Below are 20,993 nucleotides of genomic sequence, written 5' to 3' on the forward strand. Positions count from 1 at the left end.
TGTATATATTTATATCTCTTTCTACAATAATTCCAACTAAGTGAACCTCTCAATTATCATTATACTTACTTACCTTATATTAACAGATTAAGATGATGCTGCCACAACAAGTCTAGCAGGGAAAACAGGTTCTACATTTTTCTTAAATAGATTAGGGAGTAAAAGTTATACTTAACTTGTCTATTATCTTAAAATATGCATTGAAATAATGTGGTATAACTTCTCTGGAGTGCAATTTTAAGTCTAATTCATGCAGATGATTGTGATTATTGCAAGAAATTTCTTACACGTATATTTCTTATGTAGAAAATACTGTTTCTACTCATTCAAAGCACATTGTAGATATTCAGAGAGAAGAACAAATGGCTGGCTTGGCAAATCCCCATCTGAGATAAAGTAAACAAGTGACCAGCAGCTCACAGATTCCTTTATATAGATGTGTAATGATTCAAACTGCTGCCTTTGCCTCCAGTGCATCCTTACTTAGGTATTATACTTTACTTTAAAAAGCTCTAAAGCTGCTACAATAGAGAAATCAAAAAGGGTAACAGTATCTGAGATTTTATAGTCCTATCCGATCTGAAAACACACATACACAAATGCACACACATGCACACACACACACATTTAAGGGACATATCAGTAACGCTGTTTTTTAACAACAACAAAAGTTTAGGTTCTAATTTATGTAAATACCTAATACGTGTATTTTTGACTTTACAAAGTGTTTTTTCTGAAATCTTCGTGGTATGGCTTTTTTAATTCGTTTGACAGCTTATCAGTCTGTAGGAGAATGATTTTGAAATGTTAACCCTGACTAAAATTTGGGAGCATATGCCTTGCTATATTATCAAGCTGGTCAAGGTAGAAATACTGATATGCATCACCTTTTCCAGGTGCAAACTTGCCTTATTTTCTAGTTTGTGAACAAGAACGAATAAAGTACTATTATTGATAACTTATATATTTTTATTTAGAGCAATCCCACATGCTTTTCACAAACATTAAAAAACCTTTCAGGGTCTTTCATGAAGTTCCAATAGTTGAGTTAAAAGGTTTGTTTCCCAGATTTGTAATGGTCCTGCTCTAGCCATTTGCGTTTTGTTTTAGATTGGAAAGTATCACCAAAAAAGGTATATAGTGACATTTTTAGTATGAAACCAAATTACACTAAGGTCTTTTCTTGGCCATATTACTGCCACATGTGAGAAGCACCATTTATGCAGATTTTCTTCAGAATATTTTTAAAAGGTACAGAATCCTTAAAATATTAACTAATTGCATCCATCTCCTTTGGCTGCTGTAACAAATTACCACCAATATGATGGCTTAACACAACAGAAACTTATTTGCTTACGTTTCTGGAGGGTAGCAAAACCATGCTCCCTCCAGAGGCTCTAGAGGAGAATCTTTCCTTGCCACATCCACCTTCTGGTGGCTATTGGCATTTTTTGGCTTATGGCCACATTTCTCTTTCTGCTGTGTCTTCACATCACCTTCCTCTGTGTACCTAATCTCCCTCTGCCTCTGTTTTATAAGGATCCTTATGATGACTTTTAGGGACAACCCAGATTACTCCAGGATAATCTACTCACCTCATGATTCTTAACTTAATTACATCGGCAAGGCCTCCTTTTCCAAATAAGATAAATTCACGGGTTTTGGGGATTAGGATGTGGATATGTCTTTTAGGAAGTCACTCCTAGCCCACCAAAGTCTGCCCTTTGGCCCAAAATTTATGTCTGTCTCATATGTAAAAGACATTCATCCCATCCTAACATTCCCAAAAGTCTCAACCCATTATCAATCCTAAGTCCAAAATCTCATTCAAATATCATCAGTTCAGAAGTTCCAAAGCTTGTCATTTATATCATCTAAATCAGGTATGAGTGAAACTCTGGGTGTGGTCTTTCCTGAGGCCAAATTCCTCTTCCTCTGAGAACCAGTGAAACAGAAAAGTTAATCTGCTTTCAAATTACAATGGTGGGAACAGGCATAGGATAACAATTACAGACATTTCTGTTTCAAAAAGGAGAGAATGGAAATTGGAATGGACTCTCCTGTCCCAATCATTTTCAAAATCTAGCCAGACAAATTTCTGTTATATTTCAAGGCCTGGCAGTAATCCTCTTTCTCAGGGCTCCACCCTTTGGGCCTGTGGCTCTTCTTTCTTGGACTATGGATTGGGCCTCTGCCTCTGTGTCTATGGCTTGCACCACTTCCTCTGTTCCCACACTTGGGCCTCTGCCTCTGTACCTGCAGCTCAGCTCTCGGGATGGTGCTTCCTTTATCTTGAAGGGTAGCACATGTTTGCAGCTGAGTAGTTTTATCAACGGGTTTCCTACCTGTAGAATTTTGGCAGTCTCACAATCTTCTTTCATTTTGTTCTATCTCTGTGCCTTTTAGGCCCAGTTGGAAGTGTTTCTGCTGGTATAACATTCTCAAAAATCTTGTGGGTCTTCCATGTATGTCACATTGATTCACACATTGAGAAAAGAGGGTCCTCACAGATTTTTCCTGAGTAACCCCATCTCTATTCTTGGCTTCTATTGAAACAGTCAAATCTACAAGTTAATGCCTAACTTCTTCAGCACTAGCCAAAGGTTGTCAAGACACACCCTTGGGCTTATCTACAGAGCACACTTTTCTGATAGTGAATCTCCTAATTTTAGCATCTTTTTTTAAAAAATCATTCAGATTGTGAATTCAGGCTCAGAATTTACCCAGTCATCAGGTACTGATTCCTTGTCCACTTATATGGTTCTTTTCTCTTTTAAAAAATTGTTTTTAAAATTTATTAGAGATGAGGTCTCACTCTGTCACCCAGGCTGCAGTGTAGTGCTACAAACATAGCTCACTGTAACCTCAAACTCCCAGGCTCAAGGGATCCTCCTGCATCAGCCTTCCAAGTAGCTGGGTCTACAGGTGCATGCCACTATGCCTGGCTAATTTTTTGCATTTTTTGTAGAGACTTGATCTTGCTATGTTGCCCAGGCTGCTCTCGAACTCCTAGCCTCAAGCAATCCACCCATCTTGGCCTCCTAAAGTGCCAGATTACAGGTGTGAGCCACCATGCCCAGCCTGTTTTGTCAATGTATCTGTTTTCTGTCTTATTTTACTATAAGCACTAAGAAGAAACTAAGCTATACCTCTAACACTAGACTTGAAAATTTCCTCAGCTAAACATCCAAGTTCATCATTTATTCAACTTTTCACACTACTGTAGTAGACAATTTAGATAAACTTCTTTTTGCCACTATATGACAAGGATTCCCTTTCTTCCATTTTCCAATAAAATCTTCATTTCCTTCTAAACCATCACTAGAAATGCCTTTAACATTCATACTTCTACCATCTGGTTAAGGCAATCTAGCTTTTTCTATCACACCCGCCAGAATTCTTCTAGTCTCTACCCATTATCCAATTCCAAAGCCATTTTCACATTTTAAGACATTTGTTACAGAAGTACCCAATTTCCCAGTTCCACAATCTGTATTAGATTCCCATGGCTGCTGTAACAAATTATCCTCAAGCCCAGTGGCTTAAAACAATAGAAATTTATTATCTTGCTGTTTTGGAGGCCAAAAGTCCAAAATTGAGGGGTTGGCAGGGCTGAACTTCTTCTGGAGACTCTAGGGGAAACACTCTTCCCATGTCTTCCAGTTTCTTGTGGCTGCTATCATTCCTTGGTTTGTGACTGCATCTCCCTCTGCTCTGTCTTCACATCACTTCCCCTCTGTATATATAATCTACCTCTGCCTCTCTCTTATAAGGACATTTGTGATGGGACTTAGGGCCCATCCAGATTACCCATGATAATTCCCTTATTCCAAGATTCTTAATTACATCTGAAAGGACCTTTTTCCAAATAATAAGGTACTATCACAGGTTCCAGGGATTAGGATATTGGATGTCTTTTTTGGGGAGGGGGCACCATGCAGCTCACTACGCTATTCATTGCACACAAATGAATTTTTCACTTTTTAAGATGCATTCTTGGTGCTCAAACCAAATCGAAGTTTGTCTCTAAAAGCTATTGTCTGCACAGGCTGCTGCATGCTTTGTTGTTAAATAGATGGACAGGCTATTCTAAATTTTGGTTGATATTTTGCCACTAGGGGCAGTTAACTTGAAAAAAATAATCGATCCCAACGCTGTGCTCTGATGTACCTCTTCTGCCCCTTTTATGACACCTTTGACCAAATGCCTTCTATGGTTCACAGTGCAGGCACAAAACTACCTCTGATACAGAAGGGTTCTTTACAAGCTTATTTTAAATACCTTGAATCCCTCACCTGAAGGGAGAGGTGAAAGCAAAGACTGCTTTGAATGGGTATTGAGGGAGATTGTGTCCATACCAAGCCACCCTGAAGAAGTATTTCACTTGCAGTAGAACTGTGGATTTGTGCTGTCATTTCACCTTGGAATAAACACCTATCTCTAAGCAGGACCGAGAATGACTTGCAATCTATATGTAATGGCTACTTACTTATTCAATAAAGTTAAGATATACATTAAATGTTGTACTGCCTATGATAATTAAGATTAAAGACAAGTGAAAAGGCGTGAACTATGAGGGGGAGAAGCTTCGACCAAACAGAAGTGCAGGAGTGCTTTTGTATGGGCCTGGTCAGGTAGAGATCATGGGATCATATTAAAAACATACTTGTAGGAATCATAAGGTTTTCTTTAGCACTGCTTGCCAGAGTAGTGGAGATACGGTACAACTGAAAAGTTTAGAAACATCAGAAGGGTGATTTACATGCTCCAGAGAAACTGTTTCAACAGAAAAGGTTTTGGTTTTGTTTTGTTTTGTTTTGTTTTGGTATTGAGTATATAATTAAGCAACTGGGCTTCAAATGCTTAGAAGGGTAAAAATCTGGAATGAGTAACAGAAAAGGACTGTAGATTATTATTTTCTGGAGAGCCTTCAATAGAATATCTCATCATGGGTGGGGTGACTTGAAGATGAATGTCTGGACAATGTAATAGCCAGGTCTATAAATAATACAATCAGAAACATTTGTTTCCGAGGCAAACCAAAGACCATTGTTTGTTTCCCTTGGAATGGTTTACATCAGGAATCAAATACATTGGCTTTTTCTCCCCCATGAGACCCAAATAGGCAAATTCCTTAATAGGAAGTCTGAAAACATTAGTATCCACAACTAGGAGAATTTGAGCTTAAGGCCAAGAGCTCAAAGGAAAAATGGAAATCCAGAAATTAATATACATGCAATGCATGTAACATGCTATATAGTTTTGATGATTTATAATAAAAAGAAAGCTATAGCCAAATATCTCATTTACAGACTGAATTTATTTAGATATCTAGAGTCCCAGTGGCCACAAATAAAATATTATTACAGTTAATGTCCATTTCCGGAAAAACAACTTGCAAATATATGAATTATGCAAATCATAACTTTGTTCCTAGTTCTTGGAGATGAGCCAGAGTTCGATCTTTAGCCATGATGACCTTATATCTTGGATAATAGCAGTTCAGCTAATATTTTCACCTATATCTTGGCTAATTGAGGTCCAGCCATCACCTTTTGATGTTTATGAACAAAGTGTAAACACTATTATCCTATTATTTGACATAATAATAAATAAATAATATAAAACCCCTCAACTTCTCTACTTTGTTAAAGTCTGCCCCCACCCCCACTCCCCAGTGGGACTGTTCTAATCATTGAGTGTCCATTTGATGGAAGCTGCTTTTTCAGGACACAATTATGAATTAAACATAGCTCCTCCTGGCTTCAAGATCTCACAGCCTAGTGGGAGATGGGATATGTACAAACAGAATTATAATCCAAGGTGGAAAGAAACATTGATGTTGAAACTGATATAAGGCCTGTGGAGGTTCAGAAAAAGCAAGAATTTAGTTTTAGAGAGGTGGGGTGGTTATTGGGTGGGAAGCTGGTATCTGTAGATTTTGTGGAGTGGCTGGCATTTAAACTGAAATTTAAGAGGTAAGTAGATTTGGATCTGTGACACTGTCATTCAGTCAGTATTTACTGAGCACCTATTGTGTGCCACACACAATGCTAGGCTCTGAGACTATGACAGTGAACCAGCTAGACGTGGTTCAAGATCTCATGGAACTGACATCTTTTTGAAGAGCGAGGGAGGGAAGGCATGAGCCGAGGTATAAACTTGGAACTTTGGTGCATATGCAGAGAATATTGAACAATTCTGTTTGACTAGAGTGCAAGGTCCATGAAACACAGCAGTGGATGTGTGGTTTGGGCTTCTCGATTCTGTACAGGATAGGGAAATACTGAGGGGTTTTGAGCAAAGAAATTATTTGGAGCACTGAAGGAAGATGACTCTAGAAGCTCTATGTAGGAAAGGTAGAGTGGGGAGAGGCCACAGAAGGCCAACTTTGTTGGAGGTTATTGCAGTAATACTTATGAGAAATGAGGCCCCAGACTGGGGTAGCAGTTGTCAGTGGCACCACAGAATATGCACAGCTGCAGCTCTGAGGCTTGCTATGATCCTTTTTTTTTTTTTTTTTTTTGAGGTGGGGTCTCGCTCTGTCACCAGGCTGGAGTGCAGTTGCATGATCTCGGCTCACTGCAACCTCCACCTCCTGGGTTCAAGCAATTCTCCTGCCTCAGCCTCCCAAATAGCTGGGACTACAGGCGCATGCCGCCACACCTGGCTAATTTTTTTTTTTTTTTTTTTTTTTTTTTGTATTTTAGTAGAGACGGAGTTTCACCATGTTGCCCAGGTTGGTCTCGAACTCCTGAGCTCAGGCAATCCGCCCACCTCGGCCTCCCAAAGTGCTAGGAATACAGGCGTGAGCCACCGTGCCCGGCCGCTAGGATGCTATTATCTGTACTGTTGCATGGCTCATGCAAGCCTTATAAGCAAGTAGCATCAAATCATAGAGACATGAAGCAGACAGGAGAACATGATTTCTGCACAACTTATTCAGTAATATTATAGTGATTATGGTAATAAGAGCAAGGGTAAGATCTCTAGGTTGCTTTCTTTTCCTTTCCTTTCCTTCCCCACCCCCTTTCAGTTCCCTTCCCTTTTCTTCCCTTTTCTTTTCTTTTCCTTTCTCTTCCTTTTTTTTAAAACAACACTGAAAGCCAAAACATTGAATGGCTGTTCAAAGAAACAAAAAACTGACAAAGACTGAGTGGACATTAAAATATACTGATTCAGTTTTGGTTTCATACTGTCAGGAAAGAAAGATATTTAGATAAAGTATAATTTATGGGGAAAGCTTCAATTAGTTCATAGCTAGGCCTTCTTAAGTGTCTGGTTAATATTTTAAGCGGTACATTTAAGAGGTTCTTGAACAATTATTACTGTCTAAAAGAACAGCAGATTCTCTGTTTTACTGTGGTCCCAGTAATCTCTTAGACTTTCAAACTGTGTCCAAGTCTATTCCCTTTATGCTAAATGTCTTTCTACTCAAATAACTATAAGACTTCCCTCCTAGGACATTCAGATGCTGGGTCATGTGACACTGAATGGCTTTATTTTGGCTAATACTGTGTTATTCCAGAATGAGGCCTGTTTTATGAATCTGCTCTATCTCCTTCCACCCCAAATACCTTGTGTTGCCATCCCTCCATTTTCCTACAAAAACTCAAATATCACAGTGGGAATTAAATTGAAAATACCTAAGTACTATGAATTTTCTCTTTGAACAAGTCTCAGAAACCTATGGCATAGAATAGCACAGTGGCCTTGACTTTTGGACAAAAATGGAGTGCTTTATCTGGCTGAACAACTGGTAGCACTTAATGGTGGTGCTTGAGGGAAAGAGGGAGGGGAAATGAAAGGGGTCATGTACTAAGGCCCCTAGCAGAATTCAATATAATGATAAAAATGAAAACGTCTTCCAGATGTCAATGACTTTTTTACTTCAGAGCATCTGTGATAACAAAGCTGACTTGCTATGACCTTACATCGTGTAGTACTTTGTATTATTGTAAGGACTTCACTTTTGACATCCATTATCCATCATCACATTTCCTCTCAGTCTACAAACATCTTTAAGGTTCCACCATACTATTAAACAACAACCTTCAAGCTGTGACTCTTCTTCAAGGCTACCAATGACCAACCTAACTGCCAAATCCTACGAATGCTTCTGAATCCTCATCCCACTTATTTTCTCTCATGTCTTCCACCAAGTGTACCCAGCCCTGTCTTCCCCTACCTCTCGGAAAACTCATTCCCCTTTATCAGTGGTTGTCTTCAAATGACCCCCAAATATAGGCATTCTTTTATTTTATTTCACTAGGTTTCGGGAGAGCAGGTGATGTTTGGTTACATGGGTAAGTTCTTTAGTGGTGATTTCTGAGATTTTGGTGCATGCATCACCCGAGCATTGTACACTGTACCCAATTTGTAGTCCTTTATTCCTCGCCCTCCTCCCCATCCTTCCCCCCAAATCTTCAAAGTCTATTGTATCATTCTTATGAATAGGCATTATTGTTAGTTGCCTTCATTTGTGTTCTCTTCACCCTCCAGGGTCATCTTAGCCATATCCACAGCTTCAAGAATTTCTTTCATGGAGATGACTCTGAGATCTCTCCTGGACCCCAAAACCACCTTCCCACCGAAAAGGATAGCTCACACACTAAACTCCGTATATTCCCAACCAAATATGTTCTTCTCCAGCAAACTTATTTTTCCATGCAGGTCACCCGTCTCAGTATTGGCACTAGCCTTTTCCCAATTTCTATAGCTAGAAACTCTGGAAGCATTCTGTATTATTCCCTCTCCCCTAATACCCAGCCAGGCACAGAAGTTGCTCTCCCTGTTTCAGTCTCTTACCTCTTCAACCCATTCTTCACACTCTAGAGAGAGCATCCTAAAATGCCTTTCTTGGCCCACTTCAAAAATCTTTGATTGTTCTCCCTAATTAATGAAACCAGTGCAGCCTTCAAAGGTCTCAGGAGCAGGCCCAAACATAACTTTGACGCCTCTTCTACCTCATTCCTTAAGCCATGCCACACAGGATTTATCATTGGAACATGCCAATACTAAACATATGATTACATCACTGACTGTGCATGTACCTTCATGCCATTATACACACATGCACTTTGCTCTGACTGTTAACGGCCTCACTGCCCAGCCTCACCCTTTTTCTCCTATCAATCCTTCAAGAACCAATGCTGCCTTTCTGAAGCCTTTCTTAATTTTTCTTCCCCCATTAAAATAAATTGTGTTATCTATGCTCCCAGAGCAACTTGTTCATACCTCTATTCTGGCCTTTATTTCATTCTGCCTTCTACTATGGTTGTCTGTGTCCTCGACTAAAGTGTAAGTTCCTTGATGGCAGTGACGGTCTCATTCATCTCTGGGCCTTTACACAAAGCAATTGCTCAATGAATTAATGTGTAGTGTCAACTCTGAGGGAATTAAACAAATGAAAAGGAATGTTTGCTACAGGTAATGGAAAATCATAGCTAATTTCCTCATCCAGGTGAGAACATAGCCTTCATCACTGTCCTGGGAACTGAGGACCTGCTTAAGGTCAGCATTAAGGACAAACTCCCCAAACTGTGTTTAGCTGGAAGTTGACTTTAGAGGAGTACTTTCAGGAGGTGAGGACGGATTGAAGACAAGGAGGAAGTTTTTCTCCTCCAAGGTCAAGCTTTTAACAAGTGTCTGCAATGTACACTGAGGGATTTGGCTGTACTCCAATTATGCTAATATGTTTTATATATGGGCCTCCAGCATCCAGGAACCACCTCTCTCAACAATTTAATAAGTGTAAATATCAAGGCAGAGTTGTAAATGTGGAACTTATTTGTAATGTACCAACCTTGTTATTATCAAATGTCACAGGGTATAAGTCATGGCAATTATGCTGCCTGCTTTTTATTACATTTATTTTACTTTTTAAAAGTGCAGTATATCCTCATAAGCTTCTCCTATTCTGCCCTATCTAAGGAACCTAGTGTGCCTGTGTGTTCTGAAGTCACAGAAGGCAGAAAATTTAGAGTCACAGGATTAATGGGCATCCCCAGTAAGAAAGGGACCTCGTGAATCACTGACTCCACTCACTGACACTATACCTCTACATTAGGCTTCACTGTGTATTTCAACAATTCAAGTTGTGAGACCTTGTGAGTTTCTCCATACAAGACATTTCATGACTTAAAGCACAGAATTGTTCCTTCCTCCACCCTCCTACCATCTGAGCGTGCAGATGTGTGTGCGTGGTCCTGTAACGGGAAAGCTGGCCATTTTGCACAAAGCCTTCAAACTCAATCGGCCAGCTTGGTGTGATACAGTTCAGAGTCACCTCTTCAGTGTTCTATTGGCAGGTGAAAGTGAGGGGAAGTGGGTCTGATTTTTCTGGTTAGGACCAGAAAGTTATCCACTATATCCAGCACAAAATTCCCATTTCCCAGTAGTCTCTTTCTCCTCCCACTTCTTACTAAATTGCATCAACCACTCAGAAGGGGAAGGGTGGGTGAATCTCTTCCTCCATATAACTAAGCATTCTGTGGCAACAGTCCTCTTTTCTTATAGAGGAGTCCTAGCCTATCTGCAGGCTTTAGCAGGCTTCCCTGGTATCAGGCAGAAAACCTGCCAAGCCATAGAAATCTGTTGGCAAGTAGATCTGTTTTTATGGGGTTTGAAAAGTGCCACTGCTTCTGAAGTTTCCTCGAAAGAGAAGGACCAAAAAGAAAAAAGTAATACTTCATCCTTGCACCTAGGAGGTACTTTAGTAGTCTTATTTCCCCTAAATCCACGCACCCTCCTTCGTTTTTGGTTTATGATCCAGCAACCTCGTAAACAAGCTATTCATCTCTTCATCATTCATCCCACAAATATTCCAAATATTCATTGAACATTTACTGCATGACAGGCACTATGCTAGGCACTATACACTAGCAAAACTCGATGTGTTTTAGGTCTTCATGAGCTTAGTCAAGTGGAGCATGCCAATGGTAAACAAATCAATATGTGATTACAGTTGTGTTTAGTGCCTTAGAAGGAAAGACTGCAGATATTGTAGGAGAAAATAATGGTGTGGGTGTGAGTGTGTGTGTGTGTGTGTGTGTGTGTGTGGTGGAAAGGGAAGGGGCCTAAGTTAGATTGGGTGGTCATGAAAGTCCTCTCTGAAGAAGTGATATTTAATTAGAGACCTAAAGGATGAGTAGGAGTCAGACAGGTTAAAAGTGAGTAATTGTGTAGTCAATGTAAAGGAAGTAAAGTCCATATAATGGGATAGTGTATTTGTCAGCTTTTGCTACGTTGTATGATGGTTAAAAACAACCCCCAAACCTCAATTAGCAAAGGTATGCTGTGGCAGCCACAGGTCATCTGTGGCACTGCTTCATTGTGTCTCCTTCATTCTAGGATCCTGGCTGAAGGAGAAGCCCTTTTTTTTTGGACACGCCAATCCTATGGCAGAGGGAGAAGAGCAAACAATGCTGAACCTTGCCACGGCTTTCAATCTTCTGATCATATGTAGTGGAAGTCACTTTGGCTCACATTCCATTGGCCGAAGCAAGTTTTATGACCAAGCTCATGTCAGTTCGTCAGGGCACGTGGCAGGAGGCAGGAGGAAAAAAGAATCTATAGAAACAATAGCGCAATCTGCCACAGCCCTTGTCTGAGTTCCACCTATACCTCTTACTAATAGACTTTTCAAACATTTCACTACCTTCTCAGGGCCTCAGTTTCCTCACCTCTACAAATAATGTTTAAAACAACTGAAGAGAACCTAAGATGGTTTTTCAAGGGTTAGAGCTAGCCCTCAATTTAGGAAGCAACTTGCAGGAACTGAAAATACATAATCTGGAATCTAAGGTTTCTCTACATTTACCCACGGCATTTTCTTTCAATTACAATGATACAGGGAAGGCGAGTTTTAGCATGCTACCTTGGCCACTAACTAGCTATGTGATCTTGGGCAACTTACTAAAACTCTGTGAGCCTTGGACTATTGTAAGGATTGTGTAAAATAATATATAGGATGAGTACATTTCGTGTATTATAATGGCATAAACATACTAATCATTATTGTAATTATCTGACTGCCATGATCGCCTCCGCTAAGATCCAAAAATCTGTCTCTCGGCCAGCCACGGTGGCTCATGCCTGTAATCCCAGCACTTTGGGGAGGCTGAGGTGGGCGGATCACCTGAGGTCAGGAGTTTGAGACCAGCCTGGCCAACATGGCAAAACCCTGTCTGTACTAAAAATACAAAAGTTAGCCCGGCATGGTGATGGACGCCTGTAATCCCAGCTACTTGGAAGGCTGAGGGAGGAGAATCACTGGAACCCGGGAGGCGGAGGTTGCAGTGAGCCAAGATCTTGCCACTGCACTCCAGCCTGGGCAACAGAGCAAGACTCAGTCTCAAAAATAAAATAAAATAAAATATTAATAAATAAATAAATAAATAAATCTGTCTCTCATACTCTCAATCCCACGTTTCACCTAGCCACCTCAAGCTCACCAGGTCAAAAATCAAACTTATTTTGCCTCTCAGGCAGTCCCCATTCAGTTCCCTCTCCAGACTTCCTGATGTTTATCACTGGCACTGATGTGCTTCTAATCGCCAAGGTCAGAAAACTTCAGGTTATCTCTTGACAGCCACACCCCTACTCAGTTCTATCACTTCTCCTTCCACGGTATAGTTTACATTTCTCTCTTTCTGATTTCAAAGCTACCACCTAATCCCAGAACCTAGCGCCTCACTCCTTGATTACTACACTAACTACTCTTACTCCCTTTACTTCACCCCAGGCCAAAGCAGCCTTTTGACTATCTGATTCCCATGCTGAAAATCCTGCAGTGGCTCACCAGTAAATAAAAAAATAAAGTCCAAACTCTTCAGCTGAGTGGCCGGCATCCTTCAGAATTTGGCCTGGCCCACTTTTTCCAACCTTTCTTCTCACTCTTACCCATATACACCTTCTGCTGCAGCAGTACTGACCTAACTCACCATTCTCTGAAAATCTCCAGGATCTAGAATAGCACCGTCTGGGAGAAATCTAATGCAAGCCACAGATATGATTTTACATTATGTAGCAGCTACATTTTTTAAAATGAGAAACAAGTGAAATTCATTTTAATGTTTCTGTTTTCCAAATATCATTTTAACATATAATCCATCTAAAAAGTAATAATGAAAAATTTTACATTTGTTCATACCATGTCTTCAAAAGTCCGTAAGTATTTTACACTTCCAGCGTGTCTCAATTTGCACACACTAGCCACATGTCCAGTGCTCCATAGCTGCACGTGGCTGGGGCTACAGTATTGGACGGCAGAGATCTATCCCCCACCTTGTGGCTCAAGGCAAGCTCCCACTCAAATTAGCACCTGTGGAAATACTGCCTTTCAAAGACCCAGCTTCATAGCCTCCAAGAAGTCTTCCCAGAGTCTCTCAACTGAAAGTCATCTTTCCCATTTCCATGCTACACCATACACATTATTTTAGTATGGTAATACATTTTCAGATGTTTTGAATAGATAACACATTCATTTGTTTCAAACTCAGAGAGGGTACCGAAGGATATGCATATGACATTCCCAGCCCGTCCCGCTTCCTAGCCAAACTAATTCCTTTCCTTAGAGGCCACCAATGTCATTTGATTTTTGTATAATTTTGCAGATAAATCTTACATACATATACACATGTATGTAAGCACACATTTCTCATCATCTCTTTCTCAACAAATGGCGGCAAAGTAAACGTGCTGTTCTGTACCTTACATTTTTTGCGTTTACTAGACTACCGTAGCGACCATTCCACATGGAATGTACAGTACATGAAATGTTTCATCGAACTTTCCACTGCACGTTAAAGATCATTGTATTTGTGTCTGTCTCCCTGACAAGACTTTTAATTTTTGAAGGTTATATATTTTGTCTTCTTTTCTGTATCCTTGCAAAGCTCTGCACCTTGGACTCTGGTGCTATACATAATACTCAATAAATATTTATTAAATTGCTCAATCAGAATGATGTTCTTAAAATGCTCTTTTGCATTTGACACTCTCACCCCCAGGAAAATAACATTAACTTCTAATTGCCCACAGCATACTTTTTTTCTTTCTTTCTTTCTTTTTTTTTCTGAGACAGAGTCTCACTCTGTCACCCAGGCTGGAGTGCAGTGGCGCCAGCCCAGCTCACTGCAACCTCCGCCTCCTGGGTTCAAGCAATTCTCCTGCCTCAGCCTCCCGAGTAGCTAGAATTACAGGTGTGCGCCACCATGCCCGGCTAATTTTTGTGTATTTTTAGTAGAGACAGGGTTTTGCCATGTTGGCCAGGCTGGTCTCGAACTCCTGATACCTTCGCAGTCAGGCCCAACTTTCGTTTCTAGACTAATCTTTACTCCCCAGAAACACACTCTTTGTTTTAAACAAGTCTCCTCACTGGAACTTTCCCACAGTTGGTATGTATGGACCTATCTACTTCTCTCTCTGTGTGTATATTTTATTCTAATGTCTTCCCAACTAGACTATAATCCCCTGAAACAGAGGCAATGTCTAATGCCTTTATTCATCCCAGGACAGTACCTACAACTCCGTGATTCTCACTGCATGCTTGATGGGCTCGTAAATATCTTTCTCTAGGATTTCTTCCCTCCTTTCCTTTCCCTTGGGCCTGGCCTGCCCCGCCCCAGGCTGGATGATAATTGCCCCGATTCTACATTTCCTTTTGGCAGAGACAGAATACAGTTTGTTTCTCTAGTTCATTTTTATTTTTAAATCATTCTTCCCTCATTCAAATGATTCTCCAGCCAGAGAAGTTGTAGGCAGAGGCAGTGACAAAGGTCAAAGCACATAATAAGTGTACTTTCTGAGAGGGAGTTTTTCTTCCCATTTTAACATTTTTGTCTTGAATTCCAATTACCTAAATCCAAAATCACTGCCTTTTCCTATGTCTCAAATAATGGAAGCTGCTTTGAGATTCACATCAAAAGCCAATATGGCACTATAATGGCTATCTAGTGCTTGAATAAAGCCCAGTAGTACTTATAACAGTATCAGCTCAAAAATGGGAAGCGTTACAATAGCTACCACTTAATGAGCACTATGTGGATGATACTATTCGAAAGCTTTACACCCTTCATTTTATTTAATCCCCACAATCATCCTGAGATAAACTCTATTATTCATATTTTACGGATGACTCAACTAAGGCTCAGGGAGGTAAGGTGGCATGATCAAAGTGTCTGTCAGAAAGTGATAGAGATGGAACTTGAACCCAGGCAATATGGCTCCAGAACACATACTCCAACCCCTAGGCATATTTTCTCCCTTAGCTTGTGAGAGCCGATGCCTTTCCGGTGTATATTGCTTGAAATCTATTATATTTGAACCCCTCAGGAGCACAGGTGTCATCAGCCTGGTCTCTGCGTCCCTATTGTTTCCTCTTCCCTTCACTTGGTTCAAAAAGAACTGTGCTGCTTTTCCACTAAGCCTCTTCACCATTTGACTGCTACTATCCGGGGAAGCCTCTCTGTCTACACTCTGTATCTAGAGTGTTCCTTGCTGCTCGAAATATGCTCCACGGTCCAGCAGCATCAGCATCACCAGGGAACTTGTTAGAAATGAAACATCTCAGGTATCACCCCAGACTACTGAATCAGAATCTGCATTTTAACAGATTCTCAGGTGATTCGTGTGCACATTAAAGCTCGAGAGCAGTGCTCTCCATCTTTTGCAGTACTTACTCCCTTAGTAATTCCTTGCTGCAGTGTTCCGGACACAGAAGTCTAAAATCTATGGCTTGAAAGGGAGGGAATCATTTAAGCTGTTCCCTGTTCTCTGGCCTTGAGGAGCTCCAAAATCAGTCAGAGACCATGCTAAGAGTAGATCTTGCTGTCATTAGAATAACAAATATGTGGACGAAATGAAAAGACAGCCACGTTAGCCATGATTTCCTTTCCATATTTCATTCATGCTCTCCCTGTATCTCACACTGCCACAACACAGACGCTTTCTTTTGTACCATGGGAACATTTTTAATTAAAGCATTGGAACCTTTGAGAATAGACAATCCTTTAAAAGTTAAGTGTATCTGTATTTACAAACCTCCATTTATTTGGCAGTGACAATAGGAAAGAAAAACTCTGCTGCTGAAGGCATATAGAGGAATGATTAAGCTAATTTACAATAATTGCTTTAATCTTCACATATTGAATTATAGTGTCTAACTCTTTGAGTTCTCTCGGTCTGAGGTAAAGAAAAAATATAACACTGTGTTCAATATTGTACCTCTGAAGCACAGTGGAAATTTTGCCCTACAGTGCCAGCCTGTCACCCACGGTGTCCATGTGATAGAAGGGGAGAGATCACCCGCAATGTCTAATTGCCACTGTACTCACTCCTGTGCTTTAAGATAGAAAGCCCATGTTCAGAAGCAGAGCCATTAGCAGCTATTAATTGCTTAGCTCTAATAAATTGCCCAGACCAGGACTTAATTAGGGAAGACACTTAGGAACAGGACACAGGCCAAGAGGACATAAAGGAGAGCTGGGAATGAGATGAAACCTGGGCAGCCAGGAAGGCCAGGAAGGGCCCAGGATGGAGAGAGGGTAGTTGAGATATACGGATGTCAACTTTACTTACTTTCTGATCGCATTTCAAGACAGTCCGGCTGGCTGCTGCTTCTAAAGACTCCTATAGTTGTGCATCTATACCTCTCCAGGAAGCACCTGGAGTAGGAAGAGCCGTGGTATCTAAGGTGATATGAATGGTTTCTTTTTGCTCTTGGCAGCTCTGCTCACCCCTGCCTCCCCTGAAGCTGTCTAACTTGTCTCCTTGATGGGACTGGCTGGGTCAGGCCTGGTTTTGCTTTCTGAGTGACTCAGGTCTGAGTCACTGATCAAGAGGAGGAAGTCCTAATCATGGGTGCAGCCCTTTCAAGTAAGAAACATGGAATTTCATCAAAAGGCACCGTGAGCTCTCCGAGACATTTGGCTGACAGTTATTGTCCCATTATTTCACTTTTAGAGAAACTACATTCTTCATCTTTGGCCCTTCGTGAACTCTGCTCCACCAGTGATTTCAATCTCAAAGTTTCCTGAAGGGCTTTGGCCAGATGTGACCAATAGCTCATCATGAGCTGATATCTGGTATACGGCCTCAAACAATAGGAAGAAGATGATCATTGTATCCAGGCAACATTTATATAGGTGTCTGTCTCCAGATTCTGGCAAGAAATTGCAAAAAAATGAACTATTGCTTTTGAATTGGAAACAAAGTACTTGGCTGCTAAAAAGATGGCACTGCAGCCCACTTACAACAGTTGAGGGCATTACAACAGTTGGACTCTCTTGGTGTCAATCCTTTAAAGAAAAGTATTATCAGCAAGAAGCAAATATGGGTCATTCTTATTAATATTTCCATACTCTAACTTCCTTCTGAGGGGCTTGGTGCATTCTACCTCAATTATCTCACTTATCTTTGAGGGCTTTTGATTATCTTGGGTGGGGTTGCGGGACAGGGAGGGTCGACACACAAGCACACACATATCCTTTAAGAGCTCACAGATGCTTTTACATCTAGCAACTTGTTTGAGCCTCATAAGTCCATGAGGTCTACAGAGATGATCATACCTTATTTGTGAAAGAACCATGTTTGAAAGCCGGGGCTTCCAGCACTACATCCCAAATACCCTGAGAGCTGTGGCTCTCAGCACCACTGTTGCTGTAGGTAGCATTCACTGTTCTTTAACTTCCAAGTATGTCAGGGTAGCCGTGCGCTTCCAAAGAGGGGGCACCAGGGCCTTTTTCGTCCCCTGCTTCATTCGCTCTTTATTTCTTACACTCTGACTCCTTATTGAAGGTTTGTGGCCCTAAATGCAGTTTCTTTAGCTGTCTCTTTCCCTCCAACCCCAGGTAGTATTTTAGCCTGGATAGTTCCCATAGGTATTTCTTTATACCTAAATTCAAAAGCGTTTCTTGACTTTCTTAAACCTATGCCCTTTTCTGATCAACATCTTGCATGTCCTACCATTTCTCCCCCTCCCCTGCCCCCTGCAAAGACACTGGAATGGACATTCATCCCCAGTGCAGAGTTCAGGCTCCTGGTTTCCATAGCCTTCATCTTATCCCTACCAGCAGCCACATTTTTACAAACCTTTATTTCCTGTTTTAAGAAAGTAATATGCGTATTTTTTCTCTGCTACATAAGGTAGCATAAGATTGATAGGATCTTTCAAACTATTTCTCTCTGGCCCTGGTTCTGAAACATATAGCCCCTTGAGAAACATGGCTCTATTATTACCTATCAAGTTTTATTATATTTAAAACTGTTTCCACATCTGTCCCCCTAAACTGTGACCTCCTTGAGGATGGGGATATAATCTGGTTAATCTTTGTATCCGCAAGTGCCAAGCAGAGTGCCAGGTACATAAATTGTTGAACGAACGAATGAATGAATGAATAAATAAATAGTGCCAGAAGAGGACAATGCTACTCCATCATTTCCCCCATGTCTTGCTCTGTTTTTAGCCAAAGTACAAATTGGAAGTGTCTAAGATATTTTAACACCCAACTGTGAATAGTGTCAATGAAAATGACAATAGTTCCCTTCTCTGTTCCCCCATTCTGTCTATTTTCCCATAGAATCTTTACTGCTCAGGTTCTATATGCCTCTGCTTGATTAATTATACACTTCTTTCTTTCATCTTGAATGTTTAAAATGACAGTAATTGCCCAGAACTGAATGCATGACCTCTAAGAATCTAATACTACTAAAAAGGGGCTGGTTTCACATTCTAATCTGGCTGTCATAATCATCCTCAAGAGGATTGATTCAGTAACTTGGAAGAGGTTGCCATGTCAAAATAAAGGTTCAGCTCAGCTCCACTGGTCAGCCTACCAGCTGCACCTGAACTTGAAAATACCTTTGTATTGTTAGTTGTTTATATTTCTTTTTATAATCAATAGATCCATGCATCTGGAGTGAAGAATCAAGTATTTTGTTTTGTTTTACTTCAATTTTCAATCTATCTAAGTTTTTGTAAAATATAATAAAAATAAATTACTAGATAAATATAATGGAAAAAAGTCATGCAAAATAAAAGCTCCCATCTTTTTTAGTGTCAACAGACACCAGAGTACTCCGTTAAATTGCTGTAAGGTTCCTGAATGCTTACTCTCAACAGCTACACTTACCTCATCACACCCCCCTCAACCCATGATTCTGGGATTACATCAATCTGTAAAGCAAGAAGTGAGGAGTGCTGCATGAGACTGTGTGCTTATCTAGGCCTTAGCCAAACCTTATTAAGGCCTGAATTGTTCTTGAATCCCCAGAGCCTAGCCTCCATTATACCTAGTGGTTATTGTGTCCAAGTGAATGCCTGTGCCCTTCTTTAAAGGTCTATCCACCTTGTGAGTGTGAGTTAGAATTGATGTAAATGATTCAGCACTGTAATTAAAGGTGCAATCTCTAGAGACAGACTCAGTTTTAAACTTCTGGTTTAGCCACTTACCAGCTATAAGGCCTTGAGCAAGTTATTTAACCTCTCTGTACTTCAGTTTTTTTTATTTATAAAATGGGGATAATTACAGTATCTATCTCATAGTGATGTTGTGAGGAATAAATGATGTGATGCATTTAAGATACTTAGCAAACTGGCTGGCACATAGCACAAACTCAGTAAGGTTGGCTATTACCTCCACATGACTGCCTTAATTCATTCAGGCTGCTATAACACAATACCATAAACTGGGTGACTTGTAAACAACAGAAATTTACTTCTCACAGTTCTGGAGGCTGGGAGGTCCAAGATCAAGGTGCTGGCAGATTTGGAGTCCGATGAGGGTCCACTTTCTAATTCATAGATGGTGTTTTTCTGTTCTCACATAGTGTTCTCACATAGTGAAAGGGGTGTCTCTTTTGTGAAGGCACTAATCCCAATCATAAGGGATTCCACTTCATGACCCCATCACCACCCACAGGCTCTGCCCCTTAATACTATCACCTTGGGGGTTAGGATTTCAACATATGAATTTCAGGGGCACATAAACATTCAGACCATAGCAATGACTAATAAATGGTGTTAATGTCCCCTTCATTTCATAAGAGAGTGAAATTCCAAGTTTACAGTCCTACGGGCCCCTCAACCCATGACTCTGGGATTACAGAAATTGCTTCTCCCTTTTCCTACTCAGAGTAATGTCTCATTGCTCCCAACAAGGCTCCTGCACCCTGGCAAATCAGTTTACTTACTATTCTTTCCTTATACTTAACTAGCTAATTCTCACTTCTTGACATTTTCTCAGGACCACCATCAACCTGGATTGCCCTCTTCTTTCATCTCTGTTATAGTCATTTTCCTTGTTCAAAATCAATCTCCAAAATAGCCTCCATAAACAGTAGTTCTCAAACTTTAATGTTCATCGCGATCACCTGGGGTGACTGTTAAGCATGCCCTTTCCTGAGCTCCACCTCAAATTCTGATTTACTAGGTCTGGGGTAAAGTCCAGGAATTTAATTTTTAAAATAAGGCCTCCCTCTCTCTACCCCTCCAACTGCCAGGAGACTCTGAGGCATTAACTTTTTTTGGGTCATAGATTGACAAAAAATGTTTTATAAGAAAACATGAATTAACATCACTTGAATCAATTCTTTCTCTGAGTTTTCTTAAATGCTAATAATACTTTTAATAAAGTAACACCATATTAATTCAGCTTCATTAAATTGGAAGTCTTGATACTTGGACAGAAGCCAGGCTGCCAAAAAGAGAGGTGGGAGGCCGAGGATGAATCTCCCTCCAAGATGATAAGTAGAGCTAGCCATGCATATTTAGATAGGTGCCAATTAATTCTTTGCTGATTTATTCATTGACAAAATTCCTTGTTTAGTCCACTCAAGGTCTCATCTACTATTTCTCTCACTTAGATTATTGCCCTAGTCTCTTACCCAGTTTCCCACTTCCTCTGATGCTGCCCAATAGTCTATTTTCCACATTCAACGGAAAACAATTGAAAGGTTTTATTCAGGTGAGTGATACACTAGAATTTTATTTT

The sequence above is a fragment of the Nomascus leucogenys genome, chromosome X (assembly GCF_006542625.1).
Source record: "Nomascus leucogenys isolate Asia chromosome X, Asia_NLE_v1, whole genome shotgun sequence".
Taxonomy (NCBI): domain Eukaryota; kingdom Metazoa; phylum Chordata; class Mammalia; order Primates; family Hylobatidae; genus Nomascus; species Nomascus leucogenys.